General features: G+C 33.1%; 1 pseudogene; it reads left to right on the forward strand.

Moving 5' to 3' along the window:
- Window positions 1–389: 389 nt before the first annotated feature.
- LOC121037915 (ATP-dependent RNA helicase DDX3X-like) overlaps window positions 390–27,351 on the forward strand; it is an 83,681-nt pseudogene continuing 56,719 nt past the window's right edge.

Consider the following 27,351-nt stretch of genomic DNA (forward strand, 5'->3'; position numbering starts at 1 on the left):
CCACTAACCTGATGAATCAGAAATAATTCTGTGCTAGAAAATCTGCTAAAATGAGATAAATTATCTTTATTTTATCCCCATATCTATACCCATATTACACACGAAAAAAATGGAAACACAGATATTTTCTTAAATACGCACTAGTAAGTGGCAGAGCCAGAATTTAAGCCCAGGCTTCCCGACTCTAAAATGTACGTGTCAGTTAATATGCATGTTCATCCAGGCATTCGTAAAGGACAATTAACCATTTGGAGCAGAGAAGGATGGGTGGACAGCAGAGTTAAAGCTTTTTGCTTCCTCCTCAAATAAAGGACATGTTGGATGTTGGTGTTCTTCCTTCTTCATTCTTAATTGGTTGAAGGTAACTTGTAGAAAAGTCAAAGGTTAAGATGCCAGAGGAGGAGAGTGACCAGAAGAACCATTACACCCAGATCATGGGAAAAGGATTTAGCAAAAAGTAAGTTTGGGGGATCTTAGCAGAAGTGGCAGAAATCGGATCTCTGTCAATGATGGGTAAATGAGATGGCGAGAAAGAGAAAATATGGAATTCAGACTATTTAGGGAGGTTTGGATGAAAACGGGGACAGTCTGAATAGCAGCTGGAGCAGAAAGTGAGTCATGGCAATGAGAACTTAGGCTCGCTTTTTAAGTTTGAAAAGGACACAGGAAGAGTTTCATAATGAAGCATTGGGTAACTTGATGATCTCAGAATGAAGTAAGGATACTGCATGGTGTTTATAGATCTTAAATAGGGGTTGAAAAATTATAATCCTAGTATAAATAAATGCTTTCTTATTCATATGGATGCCTAATCAAAAGTATCTATCACTTTGAAAGCTTAGACTCTTGTGGAATCATCAGAGACCCTTTGTATGGTATTGTCATTCTCAAATACTTGGTGTTATAGACATCAAACAAATATATTGTTATCACTGTTATTATTACTATTAAAATAGCACATATTATTAAAAATTGGTTCATTGTGATGAGGGAAACAAAGACAAGAGAAATGTAGCTTAAATTAAATCTCTGTACAGCTTGCAGCTCACTGATAGACACTTGGAACACGCAGAGCGTGATCTTCCCCAAGGAACTCAAGGCTGCCTTAGTGCCTAAATGTTTTTGTTTTATTAAAGACTAAAAGTAACCTTATCTTAACAGTAGCTAGCCCCTCAGGATTCTGAAAGCCTTGCTTCCAAATTCCTTACAGACCTGTACTATCCCTAAACCTCACTAACTTAAAAATATATGATCAGTCACTCCTCCACAACCCCAATGCAGCTCTTTCTGCCCACGGGTTCTGTCCCCCGTGCTATAACAAAATCACCTCTTTGCACCAAAAATGTCTCAAGAATTCTTTCTTTGCTGTTTGCTCATGAGCCCCACTTCATAATTTCATCAATTGTACCATACAACATAAATGTATGTAAATAATTTGGTTATTTTGAATGAGGCCTGAATGGCCCTACTTGTTTTGTTGAATGAAGATTATGAATTAAAATGAAATTTCTTTGAGTGTCTGGGGGGCTTAAGAGTCGGTTAAGTGTCTGGCTCCTTTTTTTTAAGTTTATTTATTTATTTTGAGGGAGAGATAGAGTGTGAACAGGGGAAGGTCAGAGAGAGAAGGAGAGAGAGACAATCCCAAGCAGGCTCTGCACTGCCAGCACAGAACCCAGAGTGGGGCTCAAACTCACAAACCGTGAAATCCTGACCTGAGCTGAAATCAAGAGTCAGATGCTTAACCAGTTGAGCCACCCAGGCACCCCAGGCATCTGACTCTTGATTTTGACTGAGATCATGATCTCACAGTTGTGGAATGGACCCATGTTGGGCTTCCTGCTGAGCCTGGATCCTGCTCGGGATTCTCTCTCTTCCTCTCTCTGCCTCTCCCCTGCTCACATGTATGCTAAGTCTCTCTCTCTCTCTCTCTCTCTCTCTCTCTCTCTCTCTCAAAATAAATAAATAAAATTAAAGAAAAGAAATTTCCAAGATTCAAACAGCACTAGGGTACTATACAACAACAAACTGAATAGTGATATTGCTAAATAAAAGCTGTACATTCTTGAGCGACTGTCAAAATGAGTACAGTGACAGCAGCAAATATTTTATTATGCATAGGTATGCAGACTATGAAATTCTTTTCTTGTTTTTTTTTCCCTCTAGTATTTTGGGTAAAGAGTGTTGGTGGGGCTTAACGTTCTGATTTTTAGTTCATGGCTAATCACACCTTGAGTGGCTGCCTTTAGACCTGGGGAGAGGGATGAACATCCCGAGCTTTGAGAAGACTACAGTGATTGATGGGACAATGTGTCTCTCCTTACTTTGGGACTGTAAGGGCAAATATAAACTACAAATAAAAGGCTTAATTCTCATTGTTGAAAATGATGTTTTTAGAACATTTACCTTAGAAAACTTATAATTGTAAATTCATTCTCTTGTTTCTTTGAAATGAATATAAATCTTGTTAAAATTTTAGTAAGGCTCTTGCCAGCTTTCAGACCTAAGGATTTCTTTCTCAAGGAATTGAGAACCATCTCCTTGAAATATAAACATCAGAGAAGATAATGTCCGTATCTCCAGTTTCTCTGGGGGAGTAGGAGTCTAACATTGGTGGACCAAATTGCAAATTGCAAATTTCCAGATTGCATAATTACCTTCTGTCATAAAGATATGAGAAGTTTACTTTCCTTTAGATAAAATCAATTAGCTAACACAGATGTCCACCCCAATTTTCAAGTGATTTTGGATTAACTACGTGACGAATGATGCTGTTGAGTCCTTTTATTTGAAGACCAGTTCTCAAGTGTTTATCCTGAGAACATGCAAGTAACATGTTGTAAATGTTTGGCTATATACAATGATAAGATTTCTTCCTGCCTTTGCAATCGCTTCGTGGATTGCCTATGATGTGCATCATCATCTGGTTCAATGCATATTCAATGTATAACTTTGTTTTTCTTCTACCTTTGTCGGGAGGTTTTCTGGGTTCAGAGATTTTGTTTTTAATTATATTTTCCCAATAGGAGATAAGGTGAGATGATATCATTTTGTGTAAAAGATAATTACTTCATGTTAGGTGAAAGTGCAAACTTTTGCTTTGTGACACATTGGAAGAAAGGTTAAAACATTTACTGATTAACAAAATGGGTGGAACCTGAAGTGAAGACATTTGCCTTTCTGTTCTTATGTAGCTTCCCCATACCACAGATTTACCAACCACATTTTGTGGGATCCCCTGCCAACTCTTTTCCTATGAGTTTGGCCAATAAAAAGTATTGCCAGGAGATTGGAGAATAGGAGAGAGGAGAAGCCTAGGCTATTTCTTTCCCTGTTTCTGCAGCTGGCAGGTTCTCTTAAGGATGGCTGCCTCTTCACTTGACTCAGCTCCATTGACCTACCCCAGTGCTGGGTCCTGGTACAAAATCCCCTCCCTCGGTTCCTTCAGTTTTTAGGATATGTAGTAGGTTCCAGCTCTTTCTAACTTTGGAATTCCTCAAAAGTTCTTATTTGAATTGGTACTTATTCCATTTTTAAACCTGATTTTCTGAATTAATGTTCTATTGCACTACCTGGTTTGGACTCCCATTAGTTTTTTACATTTAAAATTCTTATGAGGATTTTAAGTACACTAGTGTTTATGGTTTTCCACTTTAGGGGAGATATAAACATATTCTTCTCATGTTATGAATAAAGTGCCCACTACTGAGATGCCTGGGTGGCTCAGTTGGTTAAGTGGTCAACTCTTGATTTAGGCTCAGGTCATGATCTCACAGTCATGAGATCAAGCCCTGTGTCCAGCTCCCCTCTGAGTGTGGAGCCTGCTCGGGATTCTTTCTCTCCCTCTGCCTGTGCCCTCCTTGTGCCTGCACCTGTTTGCTCTCTGCCTGTGCCAGGCATGAGCCTGCACCTGTTTGCTCTCTCTCTCTCAAAAAGTGAAAATTAAAAAAAAAATTAAAAAGAGAATAAATCATCCACTATCATATATTCTAAGACTAATTAGTCTCAAATATATACAATCATATGTTAAAAGGGAATCATAATATAATGGAAGTGGCATGCCTCTTGCTTTTTAGCAAGCACAATACCTGAACATTTGCAACCATTTTAAAACTCATATGACACATTTTTAATATAATATTCGCTTATAAAAACTAAGTTGTAATCAGTCTCTTGTTTGGGGCCACCATTTTATTTCGGTCATTTATATAGTTCACAAATAAACATCCTCTGACTATAATACTGTCACTCAAATAATTTCTGGACTAATTTTATCCCTCTGAACATAATGCAGTCACTTAAATCATTTTGGGAATAATTTTTAGATGTATTGTGCAAACAGCGTTTACAACATGAATTTCTCTTAATATGTAGTAGGGCTTCAATAGGAAAAACTCTCAGAGGGTATTGAAAAGAATCGATAATAATTGCAAATATACTATGGATTTAAATTATTGCATGTGGTTTAGCACAGAAGGCTTCATCTTAATTATATGTAGCAATTCATAAATGACAGGTAGGTGATAGTATTACTCTTTAAATTTCCAAATGCTGCTCACTATGAAAATGTAGAAATTCTTATTAAAATAATTTTATATTGTGTGGATGCTTGATTTAGATTTCTCTGTGTGTAGTTTTGTTCGTGTTATGCTGATATATTTCCTATATCCCAAACTGTTTTCATGGTCTGCTACACAGTAGGTTTTTACAATAGGGCTTTAATCCACAATCACAGTTCAAGTAATAGCTCAAAAAGCAGCTGAGGTACCATGTTATCACAGAAAAAAATGTGCCAAAAATTAAAAAGCCTATGATTTGACAGAATCAGTTTGACCAGACAGAATCAGTTTTCAATACAAACTGTACATTTACCAGTAATCTGGGTGTTAACGTGCAAATTAACTACTTTTTTCCTTTGGTTATCTCTTTTTGAGGAACTATAAATGATTTATTATACAGCAAAATACTGTAATAAATGATACTACATAATATTTTATGCTCAGTTACTATGTCACATGTATATTCTCAAATTTCCAAGTACAGAAATTAAAGATGTAAAGGTTAATTGACAATACAGGTAAATAAATATGGTGTTTATTGCCATGTCTATAGAAAGTGAAGAATTAGACCCTAAGTCAGAAAATGAATTCCCTATTATTGCCTGTTTTAGAAAGAAAAAAAAAAAAGTGGCACAATTGATATTCCTTGGATTTGCAGCACCCTGAGTTAAAAGGAATATACCATTTCATATTAGAATATCTTTCATGGATATTTATACTTTAAATGCTTTAAAGCTCATCCTCATGGATTGGAATGGTAGACACAATTAACCCAAGGGACAAATGGACCTATTCTGGTACTTTCATCATCCTAGATATCTGAGAAAAGTCGGAGTTTACTGGATACATGATACTGTATGACAAAGTGATATAATGCCTTTAGGCAGATAGGATGGGGAAAAAAATGACCTCACTGAATTCTCCTGGTGGTAGGTTTTTAACAAATAGCAGGGAAGACAACTTAAATTAATGTAATGAACAAACAGGTGAGCAGCACACTCTAAAAAAATCCTTTAATCTAGTTTCAGAAGAGATGACAATTAAGTAAAAACCTGCAGAGCATGATCGCAATTACACAAACCCCCTGCCTTGCAAACTGTCTGAACTTAATCAGGCATGATTTCTTGCATAATAACAGAAACAAGGAACATGTTAAGTAAGGACATGCAAATCCCAGAGAACAAACTGAAAAGGTGAAAGACATATTCTATATATGTAATGTTCCTATACATATTAATTGTGCAGACAATTCTTATGGGGGGGAACCTGAAAGACAGGAGATTATGACCATATGTACACATACTATGATAGGTTTCTTTCGGAGAATAGCAAATAAATCCTCTATGATATTTTCTAGTAGAGTTTAAAGATAATGAGCTCTGTTCACAAGGACTAATAATCTCTATTCGTTATTTAAGAATTGTGAATAACAGGATTTTACACAATTATTTACAAGGGTACTTATGAAATAAACAGAAGTAATACTATGTTTCCTTTTGCCAACTCTCCTAACAAACGCTGAACAGCAGGCCAAGAAATTTCCAATTAAGGAGAAGAACCCTCTTATTAATAAAGGACTGTTATCATCACAGATGCAGGCACATTAAGGATACAAAAAGGCCTCCTAATCTATCCCTCTGCCACATCTGGATGTCCCTTTTACAAAATGGTGTAGTTTATCCCATGTCATTTAAAATCTATAGAACATTTTATCTCCACAATATATTTGGCGTGAATATTAATCCTGTTACTTAAACGGTTTATGCAATGAATTCTACATATGTAACCTAGGAAATATAAAACTTAAGTAGAAGAGCTATAGAAACATAACATTTAGTATATTATTATCTCATTTTTATAATGTTTATTTTTATTCATTTTAGAATGTAAGGACATAAAAGATGAACAGGAAAAGAATACCAAAAACTTACAACTGTAAAATTAATATTACTGACAATATCAAATATTGACAAGGTTGGAAAGCAATGGGAACTTTCACACTCTACTGGTAGGAAAATATATTGGTAGAACCACATTGGAAAACTGTTTGGGTGTAGGTAGTGAAGTTGAGTATAGACATGAGATGTGACACTGGCATCCTACTACTAAACGTATAGCCAAAAGAAATTCACACATACGTGCACCAAGAGATGTATGTAAATATATTCATAACAGTGTTATTTGTAAGAGCCAAAAATTAGAAAAAAATTTTTGATATACTTTTCCAAATCTTCTATCTTTTCACATTTGTGTTCTTAGGTTTTAAGGTCTTAAAAATAGGCAACATGTGTTTATTATTTTGTATACTGCTTTTTAAATTTTAATATTAAATACTAATCATTTTACGTACAACTGAATGTGTTTCAAAAACAATGTTATTCTGTAAATATGCAATAATATATTTGAGTTCAACATTCTGTTACCTATAAATTGCTCCTATGTTTTCTTGTTAAATTAAAACAAAGGCAATGGCTCTTCTATTTAAATGTTATTTGCATTGCTGCTTTTTTCTCTCTAAAGATTAACAAATGTGGAAATATTGCTTATCAATACATGAATACCGATAAGAGTACTGATACACATTGCAAAACTTCTCATAAAGCTTATTTAGAAGTCACATTCCAAACAATAATGTACAAGTGTGTCTATATTAATAAAATGTTGCCATTGTTGATTTAATAGACAGTAATACCTTGGATTGTGAGTAACTTGTTCTGTGAGTGTTCCTCAAGTGAGCAAATATTTCTAATAAATTTCAACTTGATAAACTAGCGATGTTTTGCAATACGAGTAATATGTGATGCCGAATATCACATGATCACAACTGAACCAATGGCTCTTGAAACTCGCTTTGATATACAAGTGCTTTGGATTACATAAACATACAAGTATGTTTCTGGAATAAATTATGCTCAAAAACCAAGGTGTTACTATAATTTAATTAATGTTCATTTATTTTTATTCAATAATACAACTTACTAAAAGTGTAAAGCAGTACTAAAATGGAAGTAAAAGCACTAACTCCCATAATCTCTTTTCCTCCTGATAATGATGTAACTATTTAGTGTATCTACAACATATTTTACCTATTTACCAACAAATTGACAGTTTCAGGATTTTTGTGAATACATTGCTGAGTGTTTCATAAATGAATTAACATATTGAAATACATTTTTGAATCTAAAATAGTTATGTATCTATGAAACGTATGTCCTCTAGAATATATATAAATACATGCACATATTTAAATTTTACTTATTTATTTTTAGAGAGAATGTGTGTGCACACAACTGTGTGCACACATGAGCAGGAGAGGGGCAGAGTGGGAGGGAGAGAGAATCCCAAGCGGCTCTGCACCGTCAGCACCGAGCCCAATGTGGAGCCTGATCTCATGAACTGGGAGATCATGACCTAAGACAAGATCAAAAGTCAGATGCTTAACCAACTGAGCCACCCAGGTACCCTTCTTCTAGAATATATTGAATAACTACCAAGATGATTTACACAAGTTGCTTTAACACACCAAACCATTTTTTAAAAATGTTTTTATGTTTATTTATTTTTGAGAGAGAAAGAGAGACAGAGCATGAGTTGGGGAGGGGCCAAGAGAGAGGAAGACACAGAATCTGAAGTAGGCTCCAGACTCCAAGCTGTCAGCACAGAGCCCGAAGTGGGGTTTGAATGCACAAACCATGGGATCATGACCTGAGCCAAAGTCAGACACTTAACTAAGCCACCCAGGCACCTGATAATAAATATTTCTAAAATAAATAGATGAACATTTAAACATTAACCACTAAGCAACTGCAAAATGAGGAAAAAACCCTTAAGATATACTAATTAACAAAAAGCAATGTACAGGGTATATAGCATGCATATAATTTGTTTAAAAAAAAAAAAGAACTTCCAGCTTTAGCTACAATATATAACTGTTTTGGACATTGTCACTCCTATCCTAAAAACAAGGAAAAAACATTTAACAAATTGAAATTCAGGAACTTTTCTTAGATCCATTAGAGATTTGAAATCACATCCAATGGAAATTTGAGAGACAGACAAGTACAGAGAATCAAAGCTGAGATTAACTTACCTGAAATAAACCACAGGAGCTAGTAACTGGTAAGAACATTAACCGGTAATTTGGCAAATTGATGGAGACTGAATATAGACTCTCTTGTGAGTTAAAATCTGCTAGGCCCTAGTTTTTGAAGTCTTTTGAACTTTATAAGATTTTGTCTCTATGAACCATACCAGATTTTCATGATGAAGATCTGAAAAATAATCCTTTTATGTTTCATGCAGCAGCAGGGAAAAAATCTTGAAATATGCCCAGAATATTCTCCATTACAAAGATCTCCCCTTGAAAGGAAATTTACCAGATACTTATCTGCTATAGAGAAAGAGCTCGTATCCAATCCCAGCCCCCTTTAACCTGCTCCTCTGAAGTAGAGAGGAAAAGGCTAAGAAAGACACTCAAAAGTCAGAGCTTAGGAAGTCAGACTCACCAATAACTTAAATTTAATCATACAATTAACAAATACATTCTACTGTCAATCCCTTTCCACCACATTAATAGAAAGAAATAAAAGGGAATGCTAGAAAAAAATTAAACTGTAACAGAAATAAAGAATGCCTTAATGGTATTATCAGACAGTTAGGACCAGGCTGAGAAAAGAATCCGTGGGACTGAAGATAATGTCAATAAAAACTTCTCAAACTGAAATGCAAAACAAAACAAAATGAATGGATGAAAACAACTAACAGATCATCATGAACTGTGGGGTAATTACAAAAGGCATAGCATACTTTGCTAGAAAGATCAGAAGGAAAAGAAGGAAAGGAGGAAAAGAAGTATTTAATTAATAAGAGCAGGAAATTTTCAAAAATTAATGACACATCAAACCACAGAACTCAAAGCTCAGAGAATGCAAAGCAGGATAAATACCCTACATCCAGGTTCATCTTAAGAGACTGCAGGCAGCCAAAGACAAAGGGATAATTTTGCAAACAGCCAGAAAGAGAAAACCATCTTTCCTACTGATGAAGGATAAAAATTACACTGGACTCCTCATCAGAAACAATATAAACAAGGACAAAGTAGAATAAAATACATAAATTGTTAAAGAAAACAACCCCAGAAACATAGAAATCTGTATCCAGCAAAGTTAGCCTTCAATAAAATGAAGGGAGATAAACACTTTCTCAGATAAACAAAAACTGAGAGCATCTATTACAAATAGATGTAAGAGATGTTAAGTATTTCAGAGGGAAGGGAAATAAAATAGATCACAAATGCAGATTACATAAAGAAAGGAAGAAATCAGAGAAGGAATTAATTAAAGTAAAATAAAGTCTTTATTTTCCGTACTTTTAATTAATCAAATATATAACCTTAAATTAATAAGAACCACAATGTATAGAGTGGTCATAGAATATTCATAAATGAAATAAATGATAGCAATGATTGAGAGAATTGGCCTAATCTATTAAGTCTATCTGCAGTAACTGAAGAGATATAGTGTTATTTGCAAGTAGAGTTATATTGGGGTGCCTGGGTGGCTCAGTCGGTTAAGCACCCGACTTTGGCCCAGGTGAGGATCTCACGATTTGTGAGTTCAAGCCCCGCGTCCAGCTCTGTGCTGAAAGCTCAGATCCCAGAGCCTGCTTCGGATTCTGTCTCTCCCCTGCTCATGTGCACACACACTCTCTCTCTCTCAAAAATAAATAAACATTAAAAAAATGAAAGTAGAGTTATATTATTTATAAATGTATAGGGAAATATAGAAAATTAAAATAAGTAGTACAACTGATATACTAAGGTATAAAATTTCATAACATCTTACAAAATGGTTTAAGTGGTTTATTAATTTAAACTGGATTAGTAAGAAAAAAAGGAAAGTAAAAATGAAACAACAAATGTAAAGAAGATAAACAGCTATAAACATACTAGATACTAATTCAACTGTATCAATAGCTACTGTAAATCTAAAAGGTCTAAATATACCAATTAATGGACAGAGTTTAACTGCATGGATTTTAAAACACCAAACAAAACAGAGACACAACTATGTTGCCTATAAGAAACCCACTTTAATTATAAATACATCGTTTAAAATTAAAGAGGTGGAGAAAGATATATACGATGCTAACACAGCTCAAAGAAAACTGGAGTAGCCATATTTATTTTTGAAAAACCAGTCTTTGGAACTACAATAACATTATCATGACAAAGAAGAACATTACTTAAAGTTAAAGGAGTCTATTCTCCAAGAAGACATAACAATCCTCAATATATGTGCAACTAACGGTAGAACATCAAAATATGAGAGAATAAAACTGATAAAAGTACAAGGAGAAATCTGCCAAGCCACTATCATAGTTGGATATTTCAACAGCCCTATGTCAGTAATCGGCAGATTCAATTGGAAGAATGTCAGTAAGGATATAGTGGAACTGAATGGAACCATCTATGAACTGCATCTAATTAACATTTCTAGAATATTTCATCAATCAATAGCAGAATACAAATTCCTCTCAGGTACAATGGAACATTTGCCAAGATAGACCACATTCTTGTCCAAAAACACAGGCTTAACAAATTTAAAAGAATAGAAATCATACATATCATTCAAAATATTTTGAAATTAAACACTACACATCTAAGTACACATGGGTCAAAGTGGAAGTCTCAAGAGGGGTGAAAATGTATTTTAAACTCAATGAAAATAAAAATACAAGTTATCAAAATTTGTGGGAGGTAGTGAAAGTATGCTTAGTGGGAAATTTATAGCATTGAATCCACATGTTAGAAAAAAAAGATGTAAAATCATCAATCAAGGTTTTTACATTAGGAAACTAGAGAAAGAACAGTACTATAAGCATAAAACAAGCATAAGAAAACAATAATTAAAAGTTAAAAGTGCAATTAAAAATAGGAAGCCAATAGCTAAAATTGCATGAAAAGCTTGTTCTTTAAAAATATTAATAACATGATAAATATCTAGACAGGCTAATCAAGAAAAAAAGGGAAAAGACACATATTACTAACCCCAAAATAAAAGAGAGGTTGTCACTACTGACTCTGTAGACATTTAAAGGATAATAAATAGATAATATTTACAAATTACAAATATGACCACAAATTTAACAAAGTAGATGAATTTAACCAAATCCTAAAAGACCAAAATAGCAAAACTCACAAAAGAAGTAGGTTTTCTGAACATACCTTTATCCAGTAAGAAATTGAATCAACAATTAAATTTGGAAAAATAAAACACCAGTCTTAGATGGTTTCACTAGTGGCTTCTATCAAAGATTTAAACAAGAAATATCAATTCTCTCCAATCTGTTCCAGAAAACTGAATCCAGAAATTTCCAGAAAATTGCTACCCTTAATACATTCTATCAGGGTAGCATAACTCCAATACAAAAAAACAGATAAAGCCATTACAGAGAGAAAAACTACAAACCAAAACTAATGGATGCAGATTCAAAATGTATTAAGAATATTTTAGCAAATAAAACCCATCATTACATAAAAAGCATTATTTTGCATCATGGCCATTTGGGATTTATTCCTATGCAAAAGCTTGTCAACATTTAAAAACCAATTGGTGTATTCCATTACATTAACAGGCTAAAGAAGAAAATCAAATGATATAACAACTGATAGAGAAAACATTTGACAAATCTAATACCCATTCATGACAAAAATTCTCAAAAAACTAAGAAGAGAGGTAAAATTTTCAAATTGCTATAAAACATCTACAAAAGCTCTACAGCTAACATATTTTTTTTTATTTTATTTTTTAAAAATGTTTTTTTCAACGTTTATTTATTTTTGCGACAGAGAGAGACAGAGCATGAACGGGGGAGGGGCAGAGAGAGAGGGAGACACAGAATCGGAAACAGGCTCCAGGCTCTGAGCCATCAGCCCAGAGCCCGACGCGGGGCTCGAACTCACGGACCGCGAGATCGTGACCTGGCTGAAGTCGGACGCTTAACCGACTGCGCCACCCAGGCGCCCCCAGCTAACATATTTTTTAAAGTTGATTTATTTATTTTGAGAGAGAGAGAGAGAGAGAGAGAGAGAGAGGAATAGAGAGAATCCTGGGCAAGTTCAGCGCTGTCAGCGTGAGATCTAACAAACCGTGATCATGACCTGAGCCAAACCAAGAGTTGGAAACTTAACCAAATGAGTCACCCACGCAACCCTATTACTAACATGTTCAATGGTGAAAACCTAAATGTTTCCGTTTTAAGATTAGGAACAAGGCAAGGATTATTCTTTTCGTTACTCCTATTCAACAGTGTGAGACATCCAGCTAATGGAAGCTAATATAGGATGAAAAAAAGAGAGTTCTATAGTTTGGAAAAGCCAAAAATAAACTGCCATTATTAACAAATAATATGATTATCTATGTAGAAAATCTCATATAAAAAAATTCCTGGAATGAATAAATTATTAAAGTAAGGTTAGAATAAAAGTCATTTCTTTCCTATATATTAGCAATGAACAATTGGAATTTGAAATTAAAAACACAAAATCACTTACTTTAGCACCAAAGAAAGAAAATAAAGAAAAAAAGAAATGCTTAGATGTAAATATAACAAAATATGTACACAAATTATTTTCTTTAAGATATTTTTTAAGTAATTCTATGTCCACCATGGGGTTTGAATTTACAACTCTGAGATCAAGAGAGTCACATACTTTACTGACTGAGCCATCAGGCACCCCCATTAATTATTTTTGAAAAGTAATGAAACTCTGATCAAAGAACATAGATGTAAATAAATGGAGATAAATGTTGTGTTCATGAATGGGAAGACTTGATTTGTTATGATGTCAGTTGTTTCAAATAGACCTACTGATTTAACACATTCCTAAGCAGCATTCAGAAAAAATTGTTTTGCGGGTATTGACAAATTGTATCTAAAGTTTTTACTGAAGAGTAAAAGATCTAGAATAGGCAAAACAATGACAAAGAACAAAATTGGGGGACTGACATGACTTGATTATAATGCTACTATAATCACGACAGTTTGGTATAAGTAAAACAATAGACAAATATATCAGTGGAACAGACTAGAAAGCTCAGTAATAAAAGAGCAGAGGGTGTTCAATGGAGCAATAGCCCTTTCAACAAGTGATACTAGAACAATTGGATCTCCATATACAGAGAAATTAATCTAGACACAGACCGTAAACCTCTCACAGACATTAATTCAAAATGGATCACATACCTGAATGAAAATACAAAACTATGAACATTCTTGAAAGTAACAGAGGGGAAAATAAATGAACTTGGGTTTAAGGATCAGTTTTTAATACAATCCACCAAAGCATGATTTGTTAAAAAATTGAGGTTGGTCTTTATTAAATATAAACCTTCTCTTCTGTGAAAGGAACTGTGAAGGGAATGAAAAGCTAAGCCAAAAACTGATTTGAAATATTTGTAAAGCACATACCTGATAAAGAAATTGTACCCAAAATTTATAAAGAGGTCTTAAAACTCAACAATAACAAAACAGATAATCCAGTTAGAGAAAGGGCAAAGCATCTGAACAGATATATCACCAAGATAAACATGCAGATGACAAATAAGCCCATGAGAAGATGGTCAACATCGAATGGTAAGACATTGTACAATGAAACAATGAGACACCACTTCACATCTATCAGAACGGCTAAAATCTGTAAATCTGAAAATACCAAATGCTAGTAAGTATGCAGAGCAAAATAAATTCTCATTCATATCTGGTTGCAATTCAAAATTGTGTAACCATTTTAGACGACAGCTGGCAGGATTTTTTTAGAAAGCTAAACATAGTCTTACCATATGATCCAGCAACAGCGCTCATAGGTATTTATCCAATTGAGTTGAAAACTTATGTCCACACAAAAACCTGCACACTGATGTTTATTCCAGCTTTATTTGTAATTGCCCATCATTGGAAGCAACCAAAATCTCCTCCAGAGGTGAATGGAAAAACTGTGTTTAATTCATTCAGTGAAATATTTTTCAACGTCAAAAAAGAAATCGATTTATCAAGGCATGAAAAGATGAGGCACAAAACAATTTTAATTACATAGTGCTAGTGAAAGAAGCCAGTCTGAAAAGGCTACAAGCTGTATGATTCTACTATATAGCATTCTGCAAAAAGAAAGACTGCAGAGAGTGAAAATACCTGTGGTTGCTGGAGTATTAAGGGGGAGAATTGAATATGTGAAACACATGATTTTTAGAACAGTGAAACAATTCTGTATAATACTGTAATGGCAGATCCATGACATATATTTTTCAAAACTCATAGAAAGCAAAACACAAAGAATTAAACCAGATGTAAGCTATGGAATGTAATTAATAGCAATGTATAAATACATATATTTTTTGTAACGAAGATACCATATTAATGTAAAATGTTAATAATGGGGCAGTTGTGCTGAAGGGTGGGTGTATGGTCTATGGAGACTCTTTACTTCCTGCTCAATTTTCCCTAAATCTAGAATTCTTCTAAAAACATAAAGCCTATTAATTAAAAATAACAAAAAGTATATATCTAAAATATCATAATTTGCATGTAAATGAACAAAATATTCTTGGAATAATTTAGAAGAAAATTATACCAGGTTGCTTTGGGTAATGAGTAGCTGTGGGACACTAATGGAAGGCAACTTTTTACTCATTTCCTTTTGTAGATTTTAAAAAGGTATGAAAGACGTGCAGTTCAAATATAATTAATTAAACTGCATTAAAAATAGGAATAGCAACAATTCCAAAATGACTTCAGCCTTATCCAAACCATTTATTGTGTATAGTTCATACTTTGAGAAGACTTAAACAAGAAATATGCATTTTCAGAAGTACAGTTTTTTCAGTCCTTTTGAAATTTGTCAGTTTCAAAAATAAAAAAAGTCAAATAACTACACATTAGTACTGTAAAAAAGCAAAGTGCTAATATCAAGAATTTTATTTCTCAGTCTAATTAATTTTGCCCTCTCTTGTCCCCCCAAATCACTTATTTGATCTGAATGTAAAACAGTGTCTATAATTTATCTTTCTGAATAAATATCAAGTGACTTCTGTTAGTGCAAAAGTTAGAAAAAAAAAGAAAAAAAAGCATTAAAGTTAACATGATTAAGTCTCTTCCTTGGATATTTGTTCCAGGGCATTTTATTGAGGAATCTGTTCGAATAAAATACACTTTCTTTGTATCTGTAAATAAGTAAGTTCTGAAAACCTGGAAATTTTCTTGAGATTGCTTACAATTTCCTACATTCCAAATTTTGTGTATTCTTCTTATTTTATTTTATTTTATTTTATTTTATTTTATTTTATTTTATTTATTTTTAATGTTTCAAATTTTTATTTAACTTCTAGTTAGTTAACATATAGTGTAATATTAGTTTCAGGAGTAAAATTTAGTGATTCATCACTTACATATAACACCTAGTGCTCAATCCTCTTTAATATCCATCACCCATTTGGTCCATCCCTCCACACACCTCCCCTCCAGCTACACTGCTTTTTCTCTACAGTTAAGAGTCTGTTGATATGCCTGGGTGGCTCACAGTTGGTGAGATCAAGCCCCGTGTCAGGCTCCTTGCTGACAGCACAGAGCCAGCTTGGAATTCTCTCTTTCCCTCTCTCTCTCTCTCCCTCTCCTGCTCAAGCATATGTGTGCGCACACACTCTCTCTCTCTGTCTCTCCCTCCCTCTCTCAAAATAAGTATATAAACTTTATTTTTTTTAAAAAAGAGTCTCTTTTATGAATTGCCTCCCTCTCTTTTTTCCCCCTATATTCATCTATTTCTTAAAATCCACGTATGAGTGAAATCATATGGTATTTGTCTTTCTCTGACTTATTTTGCTTAGAATAATACACTCTATTTTAAAAATGAACATGATAGATAATTTTCAGAGAAATTCTAGAAAATGAAGTCCTCGCCACAAGCAAAATGTCTGGTAGTGGGATTGGATTTTTGTTAAACATATTTACATTATTTTGCTTTCTTAATAGTATCCTGGTGTCCAGTAGCATTTTAGTGAAAATATTTATGTGATTGATTATTCTATTTATTATTTTTTCTATTTATTACTCTCTCAGATATATTTGTACAAAGAGAGGACAAAAATGTTTTGTTTCATATAGACTTACTATTTTTGCTCTTATTTCTTATAATGTATCAAAATGGCATGAATGGCATAATGTTAAGCGGTAAAAAGCCCATCTGCAATTTCACTAACACGTTAACTTTTCCAAGTAGTTTTATTTGTTCAGCTAGTTTACCCCAGATGCAATGAGAGATCCAAATGTACAATTTATCTGTTACATTTTTTTGTTACAAAATCATAATTAGATAGTTTCTTTCCTGGTGAACATATTTTAATGATCATGAGTAATTCTATTACATAAATTTTAAATTAAAAATTTATTTTTATTTCAGTTTGGCACTATTTTGAAGTTATTGTAATTTATTGATTTTATACATTTTAGCATATGTAACAGAAATTACAGTTTTGCCAAAAATATTTCCAGTTTCATGCAATAATAATGATAAAATTTGGTGATAAATATATGAGTTTATTAACCTGGTTACTTTTCTATTTCTAAGGAAATTTCTTTAATGTACACATCATTATTTTTCCTGGGTTGATTTTATTATTGAGTAACAATTGACATACAATGATTTGTGAATAAAGTACAATTTTACAAACATTTCCAATATTGTTACATCAATATTTACACCCATGAAACCATCAACACTACAAGCAAGATGATGATCATATCTAGACCCTTCAAATGTTTCCCCATGTCCTATTGTACTTTTCTTCCTCCTTACCTTGTGCCCAGGCAACTACTAATATGCTTTCTCATTATAGACTAATTTGCATTTTCTAGAGTTTTATATTAATGGAATCATGCAGTATGTATTCTTTCTTTATTTTTACTCAGCTAGTTATTTTGTGATTCACCTGTGTTGTAGCATATGTTAGTAGTTCACTCCTTTTATGGCTAAATAGTATTCTACCATAGGTATATACAACAATTTGTTATTCATTCACCTGTTAATAGTTATTGGGCTGTTTTAAGTTTTGCCTATCGCAATTAATACGGCTATAAGCATTATCTCTAAAAAATCTTTGAGTGGGTCTATGCTTTCATTTCTCTTGCAAAAATGCCTATAAATGAATGATTAGATAATATGGTAAATGTGGGTTTAATTTTTTTGACTACCTAACTGACTTCCAATAGCGTTCTTTCATTTTACATTCCTCCTAGCAATTTATGACAGTTTCAGTTTTTTCATATTCTCACTCTTTTAATATAGTCAGTCTTTTGAAATTATAACTATTCTAATAATTATGCAGTACCATTTAATTTTGTCTGTAATTTTCATTTCCTTAATGAACAATGATGGAAAGCATCTTTATAAGTGTTTAATTGCCATCCAAGTATCTTCTCTGGTCAAGTCCTGTTCTAATCTTTTGGCCACTTTCTATTGAGTTATTACTGAATTTGACGACAACACATGTAATTGCATTTTATGTTGTTTATTGAATAAATGACTTTCAAGTGTTTCTTCCCAGTTTAAGGCTGATCTCTTCATTCTCTTAAAATTGTCTTTCAAATAGAAACTATTTTTAATTTTGATGAAGTCCAATTTATCAATTTCTCTGTTTTTGTATAAACAAAAACATAAACATTTTGTATAAACATAGAAACATATTTGGTATCTTTAACTAACACAGCATTTTTTAATGTATTCCTCTAAACATTTTATAGATTAAGTCTTTACACTTTAACCTATGATTTATTTCAAATTATTATATTTTGTTTGGTGTAAGATTCTTGTCGCTGTTCAGTTTTTTATATACAGATACTCATCTAATCGAGCACAACTGTTGAAATTTTTTTTCTTTCTCCATTTACATGTCTTTCAACTTTTGTCAAAAATAAGTTGTCTATATGCAAATAGATCTACTTCTGAACTCTTTTTTGTTCCATTCATCTATGATTATACCAATATCAAATGCTTTGGTTGCTTTAACTTTTAAGAGTCTTGAAATTAGGTAGTGTTAGTCCTTCATCTTTGTTTTTCACTTTTCAAAGTTTACTTGGCTGTTCCAAGACATATGCATTTCCATATGAATTTGGGATTTTGTTGGACCTCCAGATCAGTTTACAGAGAACTGCTACCTGAGAAATACTGAATCTTCCAATCAATGAACACGGTGTGTCTCTATTTTTCTCAAAATCTAATATTTAGTTTCTCTCATCAGTCTTATATTTCTTCAATGTACAGGTTTTTGCATTCTTGTCATATATATCCCTTAGCACTTCACTAAATTAATTGTATTATAAATAGGATTTTCTTTTAATTTCTGATTTTCATATCTGCTGGTATATAGAAACACAATTGCTGTTTGTATGTTGATCATGTATTCTACAACTTGCTAATATAACTTATTAGTTCTGGTAAGATTTACAGATTGCATCAGGATTCTACCTAGATGATCATGTAATCTCTGAATAAATATAGTTTACTTTTTCCGTTTAAATGTTCATTGTTTTTATTTCTTTTCTTTTTTCTTTTTTTGGATTATTTTGCTAGGTTGAACTTTTAGGACAATTTGAGCTGAAGTTTTGAGGTCAGATACCTTTATCTTGTTCTTTTTTAGGGTTCCCCCTAAAAACTCAACTTTCAAAATATTCAACTATTTTATTCAAAACAATTCAACTATTCAAACTTTCACAATTAAATATAGTGTTAGCTTTCAGTTTTTCATGGATGCCCTTTATTGAGTTAAAAGGTTTGTTTCTATTTCAGGTTTACTGAAAGTTTTTATTTAGAATGGATCCACTTAAACACATTATTTTTTCTGTATGTGTTGAGATGATCATGTGGTTTTATGCTTTTGTCTATTAATGTTAACATGCTGACTGATTTAAAAATATTACACCACCCTTGAATATGTGGGGTAACTCCATTTTGCCATGTGCTAAAATATGTAAATGATATCCTATTTTTTACATATTGTTGAGTTTGATTTGATTTTCATAATTTTCATGTCACACACACACACACACATATATATATATATACATATTTTATTATTATTATTTGTATTTTGGGTAATAGTTCTCTGGATATTTGTTCAAATTCTTCCTTTCAGTTTTGACCATGAGGATGTGTTTCAGCTGACTCCTGTGCTCACTGATGTGCCCCCCCACCAATGCGAGCGCGTGTGCGTATTTATTTTCTTAACACTTTCTTTTTTCTGACGCTGTAGGGTGACCCATGCTTGCCATGTATTTCCTATCCTAGTACTAGAATAAGCTATTTCAGTAAGGAAGACTGATTCCTTTCATTGAAGAAAGGTATTGGAAGCTAAGATATTGATGTGAGACCAATGCTTGCTGCTCCTAGAGTGTCATTTCTTTTAGGTTTTTCAGCAGACAGGGCACAGAAAAACGTGTGTATACTAAAGCATGCATAAACACATATCTGTAAGCATTCTTATATATAACAATATGTTATAGGTTAATATGTAGATTAAGCTAAACATCAATATTTCCTGATGTCTCAAACTCTAACCTATTACCGCATAGAGCTTTTTAGCCTCCTCTTCTGGCTTATCTGTAAATTCCCATTCTAAGAGTGGGAAACTTAACTTCCACCATCTACCATTTTTTCAAATTCAGTTCCAGTATTCCAGTGTGTATACCAGTATTACTTTGTAAACCTGTACACCATGGGACACATTTTATCAACTAAAATACAGTCCATTTGTGCTTTTAATTTTACAGATTCTACTCATTTCCAAAGTTAATTTGGTCCCCACCCTATCTCCTGCTCCTCTTCTGATTTTTTTCAATATATTGTAATAAAATTGAATTCTCTGATCTTTATTCCTTTTTGGTTCTCCCACCTCCTAAGTGATTTTTTTTTTTTTTAGCTGCACACATTAAGGTCCACTCTTTATGCTTTTATGTTCTATGGGTTTTTACAAAGGCATAACGACATGCATCCAGCATTAGGGTACCAAAAAAAATTTTGCCAACATAAGGTTTCCATAAGGATAAATAAGTTATTTATCACCTTACTCCTGTAAGCCACTGACACCAAGCGATGATCTAGTTAGTGCACCTGTATTTTTTTCCCTTTTCTGGATGTCATATCATTGGAATTATATGCTATGTAGATTTTTCAGACTGTTCTTTCAGTTGGTGGTATTTGATTACGTTTCTTTCAAATCTTTTTGAGGTTTGAGAGCTCATTTTTTTTCTTATTGCTGATATTCCTTTGTAAGGATATACTACAGTTTGTTTATCCATTCATCGATTAAAGGATTATCTTAGTTGTTTCTAGCTTTTGGTCATTATGAATTAAGCAGCAATGGATACTTGTCTGCAGATTTTTATGTGATCATAAGCTTTGAAAACAATTGCATAAATACCTACTGACAACTTTGCTGGATTTCATGATAAGACTGTTTAACTTTGTAACAAACTGCAGAAGTATCTTCCAAAGTGGCTGTAGAATTTTGCATTTCAATGTATAATGAGTGAGAGTCTTGCTGTTCTACATCCTTGTTAGCATTTGGCATAGTCAGTTGTTTTTTTTTTTTTTTTTTAATTTTAGCCATTCTAAAAGATATAAAGTGGTATCGAATTGTACTTTTAATTATACAGGTGAAAAATAATGTTGAATATGTTTTCATAGACATTTAAAATCCGTATATCTTCTTTGGTGAGGTATCTGTTTAGATCTCTTGCCTTATTCTTATTTTGTTTTCTTTTCTTACTTTGAGTTTTAAGACAGATCTTAACTATTTTGGTTACAAGTACTTTTCAGATATATGCTTACAAGTATTTTCTCCCAAATTTCTAGTTGTCTTCACTTTTTTTTAACTGCTTTTTTTTAAATGTTTATTTATTTTTGAGACAGAGAGAGACAGAGCATGAACGGGGGAGGAGCAGAGAGAGAGAGGGAGACACAGAATCCGAAACAGGCTCCAGGCTCTGAGCTGTCAGCACAGAGCCCGACACGGGGCTCGAACTCACGGACCATGAGATTGTGACCTGAGCCGAAGTCAGACGCTTAAACGACTGAGCCACCCAGGCGCCCCTGTCTTCACTTTTTTTAAAACAGTGTCTTAAATCAGTTTAAATCAGTTTTTAATTTTAATGAAAAGATCAACTTATCGATATTTCATACCATGGATTATGACATTGGTTCTGCATCTAAAAACTTATTGCCAGTCTCTAGATAACTAGATACTGTCCTATTTTTTTATAAGTTTTATAATACTAAATTTGAAAATTAGTCCTGTTATCCAATGATCCATTTTGAGTTGTTTTTTGTGAAAGCTGTAAGGCATTTGATTAGATCTATTTATCCATCTATTTCTTGCTTACACACTTACAAACTAAAAATTTTTTAGCACTTTTGCTGAAAAGAATATCCATTTTCTACTGAGATCCCTTTGTACCTTTTTGAAAGATCAGTTAGTGTGAGTCTATTGCTGGACTCTCTCTTCTGTTCTATTGATCTATTTGTCAGTTCTTTTGCCAATACTAAACTGTGTTGACTATGGTTGTTTATAGTAAGTCTTGATGTCGGTAGTGTCACTCCCCCAAATTAGTTCTCCTTCCTCAATATTATGTTGGTTATTCATATAAACTTTCTATGTCCAAATAAGAGTTTGCTGGGATTTTACTGAGGATGCCTTAGTGTAAATGTTTATTTTAATCTGGCTAGGAGTTAGGCTGTTTAATGTTTCTTGTAGTAGTATATGTGAGAGGTTTAAACTTCTCTTGTGTTCTGATTTTTTCCCCTTTTGTCTTTGGATATCCATAAATCCTCTTCCTCCTTGTCTTGCAGGTCTTTTAGCTATAATCCAGTTATACTGAAGCCCTGTTGATGTGGTAGTAAGTGTTGAGGGGGGAGGTAAAATATTCTATAATCTTACAATTAAATCTGTCTTCTCCCATATCCCAGGCTCCTCACAAATGTTTCTCAACATTTGTTTACTACCTTAGTTAAAACTGGAGGCTAGTGTGTGCTGGAATAGGGTATTTTTATTTTATCCAGGAATAAGTTTCAGGTTAAGTGTTTACTTCGCTTGATTAGACCTTTGTGATGGAGAGCGCGCCTGGGCTATTTCAGAATGGCTACTTTTTCCCTTTCCTCTGCCAGAAGCAACAGGGTTTTTCTTGGCTCTTCAGGATGAGAACCTGATGATGCGTGAGCAGGTTAGCTCCTTAGCTAAGAACTTAACTCTTAAATTTAAATTCCATGAATACATTAAATAAAGTTTCCGCTAACAGAATGATAGAGTCTATTGTGATTTGTCCTTTGTCTTATAAATTAAAATCCTGTTATTTTCTCACCTACAACTATTATCAAAATTCTATTAAAAAATCATGTATTTTCATCTGCCTTACCCAGAATTTTCAAAACGCTCATAGTACTTTATGTTTACTTAATAGTTTAATGATTCTCTCAACCTACTTGAAATATTCCTTTGCAATATAATAATTTAGCAAAAGGCACTGGAATGGTATATTGGAACACCAATTAAACTATCTATTAAAACAAAATCTTATAAAGTTATCCAAATGACCATCAGCCTAAAGCACTAAGTTGTTTTTTTTTTTTATTATTGATCATTAATTTTTTCATCATCACAAAATTGAAAAACACAATTTTAATAAATAAAGCATTTTTATTCCTCTTTATAATCTCTAGTATACCAAAGCAGTTCACAGAAGAAAGTAATTCCATAAGTAGAAATAGACATAAAAGTTATCAAGGATTCAGGTGCCTGCCCAAGGGTTTAGCATGTACTCACATTGTTGCTTGACAACAAATCCATGAATAGATGCAATGTAAAGACAAGAAAATTGTGAAATATGGAACAATGGCTCTCCAACACGATTTTCGCAAACTGGACACTTGGCTAGCAAGGTAAAACACCAATTCTTCTTTGAAGATAGTTATGTACATTCAATTATGTTCTAACCAATGGAATACAACTGTTAGTGATATGCTAAAGTTGGTCAAAAGGAAATTATTCTTCGTAACTCTTTCTGCAGGTTGAAAAAGCAGACTTCATCATGGTCTTATTTTGACCATGAAGAATAGGCCAATATCTAAGTGAATAAATGAACAAAATGATTCTTAGTGCTGTGAAACACATTACTGGGCAGATGTGCCATCGTGTGGACTGCTCAGTTCTAGAATATTATGTAACTTAGAAGTAATCATCTCTCTTAGCTAAGTCACCGCAATTTTTTGTATGTTTGTTACCATGTCTTAACTTGTACCCTAACATATTGCCCTAGTTTACCCAGCTAGCAAGTGAGAAAAGTGGAAATGGAAAATCAAAACATGGAAGTCTGACTGAAACACTGAAGTTCTTAATCAATACATCGTATTTTCTAAAGTGATGATAAATGATAATTCTTCCCAACCTTCTACAACATTCTGGCTCTTTCCAGTGACACTTTGCATATACTGCCTTCTAAACAGACCTCAAAATTAGTTTCTAAGCAAAACTTGATGTCTAAATCATAGGAAATTGGGGAAAAAAACCATAATCCTTATAATTTTAGAAATTCCTAAAATACTTCATTTGTGGGTATAAGTCAATTTCACTTGTAATCAACTCTTCTGATTATACAGCACTTCTGATTATTCAGAATACAGAAGAGATTTGTGGTTTTCTTACAATGACAAAAGTATACATCCAAGGCAATTTACATTCTACAGATATGCAGTTAGCAGGTGCAAGAAGTGATTCTCTTTAAACTGGCATTATTGCTAAAGATTGGCAATATGAAAAATGATTTCTTATACATGTGATCAAAGGCAATCCTTCTGGAAGAAATAAAAACTCTACAAATACATGACAAATGTGTTTGTGAAATATGCCAAAGTCAAACAAAATCTAAGGTAGTATCTTTTACTTTTAAATCAAAGTTCATCTTTTTTAATTTTTATATGTCTGAATATGAACAAAGGTGTAATTTTTATGCAGAATATTATGAAGACTGAGGAATAAAAATATATATTATGATTCAAAATATATATTATGTTCTTCAAATGTTTTGTTTAAAGAATAAACAAGGAGTGCCTGGGTGGCTCAATCAGTTAAGTGTCTGACTCTTGTTATGCACACAGGTAATGACCTCACAGTTCATGAGTTCAACTCCCACACCAGGGTCTGCACTGACAGTATGGAGTCCGCTTGGGATTCTCTCTCTCTCTCCTTCTCTCTCTCCTCTCCTCTGCTCATGCATGCTTCCTCCTTCTCTTTCAAAATAAATAAATAAACTTTAAAGAATAAAGAAAAAAAGTGTTTAAAAAGCATTTTGTGTCACCCTTGAAGAAAATATTTACATGTAGCTATTATATCAATATATGTTGGGGCGCCTGGGTGGCGCAGTCGGTTAAGCGTCCGACTTCAGCCAGGTCACGATCTCGTGGTCCGTGAGTTCGAGCCCCGCGTCGGGCTCTGGGCTGATGGCTCAGAGCCTGGAGCCTGTTTCCGATTCTGTGTCTCCCTCTCTCTCTGCCCCTCGCCCGTTCATGCTCTGTCTCTCTCTGTCCCAAAAATAAATAAACGTTGAAAAAAAATTTTTTTAAATATATGTTTATGACAGTTAGACTATTGTTTAGACCATGGCCCAGCAATTCAGCAATTTTTTTTAAAAGATTCCAATTATCAGTATTTAGACTTTGCTGGCCATATGGTCTATGCTGCAAGTACTTGATTCTGCCAATGCTGTATAAAGGCTTCCACAGACAATAAATAAATGGATGGGCATAGCTGTGTTCAGCAAATTTTATTTACAAAAATAAGTGATGGTCTGTGAATCATAGCTTGCTGACTCTTGATTTAGACCAGTGCTGTCCAGTTGAACTTTCTGCAATGATGGAAATGTTTTATGTTTCTGTTGTGCAGTGTGGGAGTCACTAGCCACATTTGACTACTGAGCACTTGAAATAGATGTAATGTTACTGAGAAACTAAATTTTTAATTTTAATTTAAACCAATTACTTTAAATATGAATGTAAATAATTACATAGGGCTAGTGTCTGTCTGGTGGACCGTACACATTTAGACATGCATATTAAACATTAATGAACACCCACATTATTTTTCTGTAGTATAATTATTTCTATTCTTATGTAGCTAGTTTATAATATTCTAGTTGATCTTATAACAATCCCTTTTGAATTCATAGGCCTTTTCATTCTATGAACACTTAACAGATACTGTATATTAACTGTAGATCACATTAGTTTTGGGATTTTGTCTTTTTCTGGAAGCCAAGACATTTTTATGCCATAGAACAAAGTTCTTGTGGACAAAGGATGATTACAATAAAATTATGTTCCACTGTGATATAGGTAATAATGTGCATAGCCTTACTAACAAAAATCTAAATGAAATTACTTTAACCAATATCAAAATTATAGAAACCAGAAAGTTCCATAATGATTTATACAGGGCTCAACGTTGTTTTCCAAGTTCCAAGTTCTTTCTGTTTTTTCAAATTGTCCCTCTCAGAATATTCTTTCTAGAATAACTTTTCTCATGGTTTATAAAGGGAACTACTGCAATACTAGGAATCATATGTAAAACTGAAAATATCTACTCAAAAGAGGAGTGTATCTCATAATGAACAAGTAAAACCACTATCAAGATCATTCTCAATATATTTTCATTAATTATATTGCCCAAATTGTTGCAAATACCATTACATATTTTTTTCACTGCCATATGCAATTGGACTTCACGATGGGATGAAACAAAATTGTAGTTGGTTGAGAACTGTGTTGGTTGGTTGAGAACTGTGTTTGGTTGAGAACTGTGTTACACGTATCCTGAATCCAACGAAGTTGAGATAACCTGAACAAACTTTGGATTTTGTTAATAAGGCAGAGAGGCAAAAATTTGTTGATGATCAATAAAAGTTATTTTCAACAACTGCATATTTAGGAAACAAAGAATTGGAAAAGTACTATGTAATAAAATTCAGTGTAGGAAACAAGTTTGGAGAATATGTAATGTCAAAAAAAATAGATTGCCTAATTTGAAATAATTAGTGACTATTGTTAATTCATTTGTTGTAAAAATGGTTTTAATAAATCAGTTGACACTGTGTTTCAAAAATCTTACTAAGAAATTAATTGAAATTGGCTTAGATATGTGTACTGTCACATGGACTGAAACTGACTAACAGACGATAAATAAAAACTAATGATAAATGGCAACACATTGACAGGAAAGCATGTAGAAAGTCTTTTCAGTTTAAAAAAATTAACATCTCTATAAATACCATAAAATGTAAAGATTTTTATTAATGGGAATTAAATTAATTTTTTCAAAGAAATTATAAATCCAAGTAAATTAATCCAAAGAGTTTTTACATTGTTTTTTATTGCTCATCCCTTTTTCGGATGTTTGTAATTGTGACAGAAAAGAGTTAATGAAAGATTGCACACAAGAATTTTTTATTCTAGAAAAGGCTTGCAGCTGTGAACATCCGTGTAAGGCTTAGGTTTGTGGTTTATGGCTTAAAAGACATTTCCCTTAAAAGGCTTTTCTGGTGTGAGTCAAACTGTCAGCATTTTTTAATAAAGAGGTTATTTAAAAGTATCAATTTTCCTTTCTTGAGGTTGTTTTCATATACCTACTTTTTCATCTTGAATTGCATTTTAGTTGCTAATATTATGTCTGCACAGACTTTATGTCTGTCTGACCTTTATTATATT

This window comes from Herpailurus yagouaroundi, unplaced genomic scaffold (assembly GCF_014898765.1).
Source record: "Herpailurus yagouaroundi ecotype Mexico unplaced genomic scaffold, PumYag 164, whole genome shotgun sequence".
Taxonomy (NCBI): domain Eukaryota; kingdom Metazoa; phylum Chordata; class Mammalia; order Carnivora; family Felidae; genus Herpailurus; species Herpailurus yagouaroundi.